The sequence below is a fragment of the Ictalurus punctatus genome, chromosome 29 (genome assembly GCF_001660625.3).
Source record: "Ictalurus punctatus breed USDA103 chromosome 29, Coco_2.0, whole genome shotgun sequence".
Classification (NCBI taxonomy): Eukaryota; Metazoa; Chordata; class Actinopteri; order Siluriformes; family Ictaluridae; genus Ictalurus; species Ictalurus punctatus.
This window is the reverse complement of record NC_030444.2, coordinates 8,806,012-8,812,686: the sequence shown is the minus strand read 5'-3', so window position 1 is coordinate 8,812,686 and position 6,675 is coordinate 8,806,012. Positions and strand designations below refer to the sequence as shown.

General features: G+C 35.8%; 1 protein-coding gene across 2 annotated transcripts in view; it reads left to right on the top strand.

The window, feature by feature from the left end:
* Nucleotides 1-2,115, top strand: part of casq1b (calsequestrin 1b) — a 50,193-nt gene extending 48,078 nt beyond the window's left edge. For both annotated transcript variants that reach the window (XM_017461672.3, XM_017461673.3), the window contains 2 exons: nt 1,174-1,416; nt 1,864-2,115. The gene's annotated coding sequence lies outside the window, so the exon portion shown is untranslated. The remainder of the gene's footprint in view (nt 1-1,173; nt 1,417-1,863) is intronic.
* Nucleotides 2,116-6,675: the final 4,560 nt, after the last annotated feature.

Here is a 6,675-nt window from a genome sequence, read left to right as displayed (position 1 = left end):
CTGTTCCACATAAATATACAGTACCTTTTTTTCTTAGCATTTTTAACAATTCATGTGACCATTTGCTTTACTCATATGACCACAGACACATTACAGAGATCACACATAATTGTTAAAAATGTATAATAGAATTTGAACTACATTAAGAAAAAAAAAAAACACTATTACTCTGTTATTAGATTAGGTGTGGTTTCAAGATTTAAGTTTAAATCCAGATGTGACTGATTTCTGAATGAGGAGTTTAAAATCTCTGAGTTTAAAAACTCCCTGAATGAGGAGTTTAAAATACACTTTTGTTTGGAACTAAATCAAACCAAACAAATGATGTTCAAAGGTTAATCAGAAAAATCTTCATCACATGGCCCAGTTGTTACTTCCATTTGACAATGACAGGCGATAAAAGCAGTGCTTATTACAGTTGACACCTGGCAGTGGTGGCTTGGCGGTTAAGGATCTGGGTTACTGATTGGAAGGTCGGGGGTTCAAGCTCCAGCACTGACAAGCTACCACTGTTGGACCCTTGAGCAAGGCCCTTAACCCTCTCTGCTCCAGGGGTGCTGTATCATTGCTGACCCTGCGGTCTGACCCACATTCCGCCTGACTCCATAGAAGCCCTACAGATGAATTTCCCAGTATCAGATAATTAATGGCTCTGTTTCTGGTACCTAAGAAGACCTAGAAATCATATAGTTACTCCATTACTTATTGGATGTACAGTAGATATACTTATTAACTATTAATTATCATGTGCCAATACATCTACAGTATAACAATAATTTTAAAATGATCAAATGTTGGTAACACACAATTGTTTAAAATGTCTTTGTATTCTGGTGCATTAAGATTACCTCTCACTAGGAGATGCTGAATTTCTTGTCTCATATAGTCTCTTATGCATCTTCATAAACTCAAACCCAAATGTCTTCAGTGTGCAGCAAAACCAAAGAATTTCCTTGTCAATCCAATACTTTTGGAGGAGATTTTAAAGTACTTATGTTTAAGAAATTACATCTAGTATTTTTACTTTATTTTTATTTTGGACTATTTTGATACAATTTGATACTTCTTCACCCTCCTTTCTTGAGAAATTCATAGTTAAGTCAACTCATGTGCATTATTACAGGGGAATTACTTCATTCACTCTCATGTGTTATCCTATGTCTGTGTGTGCAGATTTGGTAATGAGCTGTATGGATGAGCTGGTTGAGAGTGTGAATGAGACACGGCGGATATGTAAAGATTTGCTGAACCAAGGTCTACTGAGTGAGGACAAACACAGGACCATTGTAGCAGCTCCAAGCACTCAGGATAGAATGAAGCAGCTTTTGCAGGCTCTGTCTAGCAAAGGACAACAGGGGAGAAATGCCCTTTACAGACTACTACAAGAACATGAGCCTGAGCTTACTCTGCAGTTGGGTATGTTGCATAAAAAGCTAACTTTTCACATTGTATTTCTCATGGTACTTTCTTTTCTGATGGGATTTCTCAGCACATTCAGTTTATACCTGGCTATAGACTACTTTTTTCATTCACCGTACCCATATACACCCAAACATTGCTGTTGAATAGCCCAGATTACTGGCGGGGGGGTGCAGGTGCGGGTAACAGCACCCAAACATCCCAGTTAACTACAACACTCTATGCCTGTGAACTCTCTAGGTCTGCTCCTTTACCTTAGAATATGATGCTTTCTTTGTTTTGGAAAACAAATGTTTGGAAATGTAATATGTTGTTGTACTGACTCAATAATGTAGAAGTCACAAAATAAAAATCTAACAGTTTGCACTAAAAAAATTAATAGGGTGCCTAAGACTTACTGAAGTTATTGAAAATCACTCACATAAGGCTGTTTCTTCCATTCAGAGCACGCTGTATATGTGCATGTGGTGAGGCAAAGGCTCATTGAGTCAGTGACGCAAGTGGAGTCAGTGGCCAACCGAATGCTCACCCAGGGCCTGATCACGGAAGAAGAGTACTTCCAGGTGTGTGAAGAGGAAGGAAGCGAGGTGAGGATGCACGCCATGTTCAGAGTTCTGGAGCAGCATGGGATGAAACAGAGCGACGGGTTCTACAATTTGCTTTTCCACTGTGAGCCTTTACTGTACCGTGAGCTAGGTCAGTCAATCTTGTAACCAGTTTCCTTTGTTGGACTTGAATTATGAATTGTAAAACATTTATGAACACAGGTTCTTAAACAGCATTTAGTGATTAAGCATTTATTCATGACTTATCAGTATCAACCCCAATTCAAATTGAAAATTTGGTTTAAATAATTTATCTTTTAGGTGTTTTTGTTTTCAAATATTTTGTTGTCATTTCCATTTAGCATTTTTCTGATTTATATTTCAGTATTTATTTTATTTAATTTTTTTTACATTTAAATGCTGGGTTTAAATTAGTCTCCCCAAGTGACATTTATATACTCGTTTGTTTCCCTTAGTCTGTATTAAGTAGTGTGCAAAGACACTGGAACCTTTGGCTGGTGGACTAGCTAATGAATTTATGATTTGTCCACCCCTTATGTATTATAATAACCTTTGACTATTTTCTGTGTTTGATGCGCCTATACAAAATTTTTAACCTCCCATATTTTTCCATTGCAGAAAAAGACAGAGTGTTTCAGATGTTTGAAGTGGACAAAGAAAACAACAAATTAGTGCACCTTCTGCTAGAAGAGAGGTGGAGAGAGCTGGAAAGCAAAGAAAAACAAGTGGAAAAAGAGAAGGAGGAGCTAAGGAAGGCGAGGAACTGTTTAAAAAAACAGCAAGCAAAGATAGATCAGGAGAGAATGCAGGTCCTTAAAATGAAACTTGAACTCGAAGAATTCCGGAGAAAGCAGGATGAGATGAAGGAGGATATGAATTCTCACTTTCTCACTGGAAGAAAAGAGCAGAGAATGACAGGACAATGGGAACACTTGAATAACAATGGCTACCCCGTGCCAGTAAATGAGAAAAACGTCTTGTCGTTCAACTGATTTCTGATTAATGAACTGACAAAAAAAAAAATCAGATTCATACTTTCAGACTCATAATGTACACATGGTTGACAATGAAGTTATAGTGTGATATTTTTATATTTGCCTTATAAACATTAAAATGTTCTGTTTTTAATATGTGCTATTTTACACCTAAGTATTGTATGCGTTGATTTTTTTTTTTACTCATATTACTAATAGGTTTTCAGAAAAAAGAGATCAACTTTCCAACTTCTCCAATACTAATTACTGTATAATCTTTGCAAAGTGTATTTAATAAAACTTAATTGTATTGAAAAATGATCAGTAATGTATTTGCTTAGGCAATACATGAGCGTCACTTTGTTTTGAAAAGTGGTGGGGATAAAATGTTTGGGAGGAAAGTACTAATATCCTACAAGATGAAAGAGACTTTACTCTGTCATTGTGGCCATCTTTCTGTTTAGCTTATGGCCTTAGTGCATTTATAGCAAAAATACTAATAATGAAATACACTCACTTTTTGTTGCAATTGAGCAAAATCCCAGTATAAATGAGCATCACCAACAGCGTGTCATTCATTATATTTTCGCTCGTTCCCGGCCATCGAAGCAGCAATAAGCTGGACAATTCATCCAAGGAGCTACACTGGGATTTTGCTTGATTGCAACAAAAAGTAACTGTGTTTCATTGTTATTTATTTTATTATCAGATCCTAAGCTATCCTAAGATCCTAGTATCTTATATATAAGATCTAAGCTAAGCTAAGCTAAGCTAATTGGCTACTGCTGCAGTGGCTCTGCTTCTGCTAGGGATCACGGGTGGCTACGGATCATGTGCGCGCTAATGTCTTCACTCCCATTGGTAGTCGCTGCAGCAAGTCGCTCAAAATCTGCATAAAGTAAAAAATTTCATAATTTAATATCGTAATTAGAAACTTGTTTAAATTAGGTTTAGCATAAGTTTTAATAAGAAACGTAATATTTTTCTTAAATCTAACTGTCCACAAATTTCCATTATTTAATCTGCTCTTCTGCTTGTTGCAAAACGGTTCTGAAACAAGTTCACAGATCTGCTTTCCAAGCAGAAGCAGATCATGGGCTTCAGTATGAGAAACAGCACCGTTTGGTTGATAGAAGAATATATTCTGTATACAGTATATGTCCTGGCAGATCTACTGTATCTACCAGATGTTCACAAGTCCCTGATGTCCAAGTCAAGTCTCAAGTCTTTGTTCTATTTTTAGTAATAGGTCTTTCAGCTAGTTATTATAATTAATAGTGTATGAGGCAAAATCAATTTTGAAATATTAAAACTGATTACTTCTACAGAATATCTTGTTCATTTATTAAAAATTGTCTAATAAAACAGACAATGTTTTACTTAAATCATTAATTCAAAATTAAATCATTAATAAATAAAAAAGCTATTACTTTCAAACTATTACATTTGACCCAAAAGTTCTCCATATAATTTCAATAAACCAGAACATTCATACAGGTTCCCATTATATCTGGTGTGACCCAAACACAGAATTCCACAAAAAGAACATCATATCTACGGTCAAACATGGTGGTGGAAGTGTGATGGTGTGGGGATGCTTTGCTGCTTCAGGGCCTGGGCAACTTATCGAGGGAAACATGAATTCTGCTCTATAGCAGAAAATCCTAAAGGAAAATGTCCGGTCTTCTGTCCATAAATTGAAACTAAAGCGCAACTGGATTATGCCCAAGACAATAATCCAAAGCATAGAAGTAAGTCCTAGTCCTAGAAGTAAATGAAAGACTGATCTCCACTTATCGGAAGCCTTTAGTTGCAGATGTTGCTGTCAGATTTTAAATTTAAGAGGGCAATTAGTTTTTCACATTGGTGATAGGTGTTAGATTTATTATTTTTTTGCTGTAAAAACTGTACTGTGTATTTACTCAAGTTGCCTTTGTTTTATATTGTATTTCATTTGAAGATCTAAATCTATTTAGTATGAGATATATACAAAAAAAAAAAACAGAAGAAATCAGCAAATACTTTTTCACATATATTTAACATCCTTAGACATATCAGTTCCATGATATGTGTCAAAACCAAAATCAGTTCAATTAATATTTCAAAACAAATATTAAATATTGTATAGAAACACCCATCTATAGCAGAGTCATTTCACAATGACTAGTTAATGGTTAGTATTTGTATTAGCATGAGCCTTGGAAGATACTGAAGACAGATCCATAATGCTTGCTCAGCTCATCTTCCAGCCACATCACACTGCCATGCTGCACCCGGCCATTGTTATCAGGGCCAATGTAGCCTGCTGACTGTGGTGCACCACTATCTCCAAAGCAGCAATAAGCACTCCAGTAATAACGAGCCACGCTTGCATTATTCCCAATCACTTGATTCCCAGGGACTACACCTGTGACAATCTAAGCCCAGTTACAGTTCTGCTGCAACAGTGTGGCCATGTCTTCTTCATGCTTTTTCCACTGATCACGATTGAAGCTAGGATCTTGTGGAGTTGCGTTGGTCAACATGGAGGTGGCCAGCATGGTGTCTGCATTGTGTGTGTGGTAAACAGGGAATAGGTGTCCATTGTCATAGCCAGAGCCTTCATAATCACTGTGAAGAGCCTGTCGCTGCCCTCGATTGGGTGATGGGATGTTCCCTAGAGACGCCATGCACACAAGGTTACTTCCATTGAGCTTCAAAGTAAAGAGAAAGGAGCTGCTAGTTTAAGGAATAGTTTATATACCATATAAAATGTTATATAGTAAGTAAAAACAATCAAAATCATGCTTTAATAATTCTACCACCCAGCATCAAGTTTTTTAAGGTATTGGTATTGGTTTGGAAAATTGCTTGATTTTAACCATCAGTATGTAGAGATACATTTTTGTGTGATCTTTAAAATGTGCAATACTCTTTAGAAATCCTTTTTAAAAAAAAAAAAAAAAAAAACAACAACATTTTTTGCAACACCAACTATATCAGTATAGCATAGTAGTAATGAAACAAATATTTCTGATTTCCTTATTTTTGTATGCCATCAATCCTCTATTACTAAATACAATTTACATGCAGAGGTTTCATTATTACTCCATTTGTATCACTTACAATGTATTATTATTATTATTATTATTATTATTATTATTATTATTATTATTATTATAGTTCCAATATTAAGTATCTTATGCTATTACACAATATATGTTCCATCTTCCTATGCTCCACAGCCTTACAACATTCCAGTATTTCATAACAGGCCTATCTACATAGGTTAAGAGGCTAAAGAATGGCACTTTGAGTTACGAATGTTTTCAGTGATGTTGAGTAACAGTTTAAAGGTAAAATGTCAGGAGCCATTTTATTTTTTGTTGGGGAGTATGTGATGTCTACAAATGTATTGTCACAATTGTTAAGTTGTTTTGTGTACTGGCCTGTATAAAAGGAACAATTTGAATGTATTTTTTAAATGGATTTGAGTAGTATTTTCGAGAGTGCAATTGCTTAATTGTGAAACAAGGGGAGGTGTTCGTTTGTGTGGGCGCTAGTAGGGCTGCGCGATGCTTCCGCTTCTCAGACAGAGAACAGCTTGCTGAGCAATCACAAGTAACATCTCCTGTGTCTGATTTTCCTGTACAAAACAGGTTAGTAGTTTGTAATATTTTGCTGCAATACATTTCTAAGGACATTTAAACCCTTAAGTATGTTGTTATGACAACATT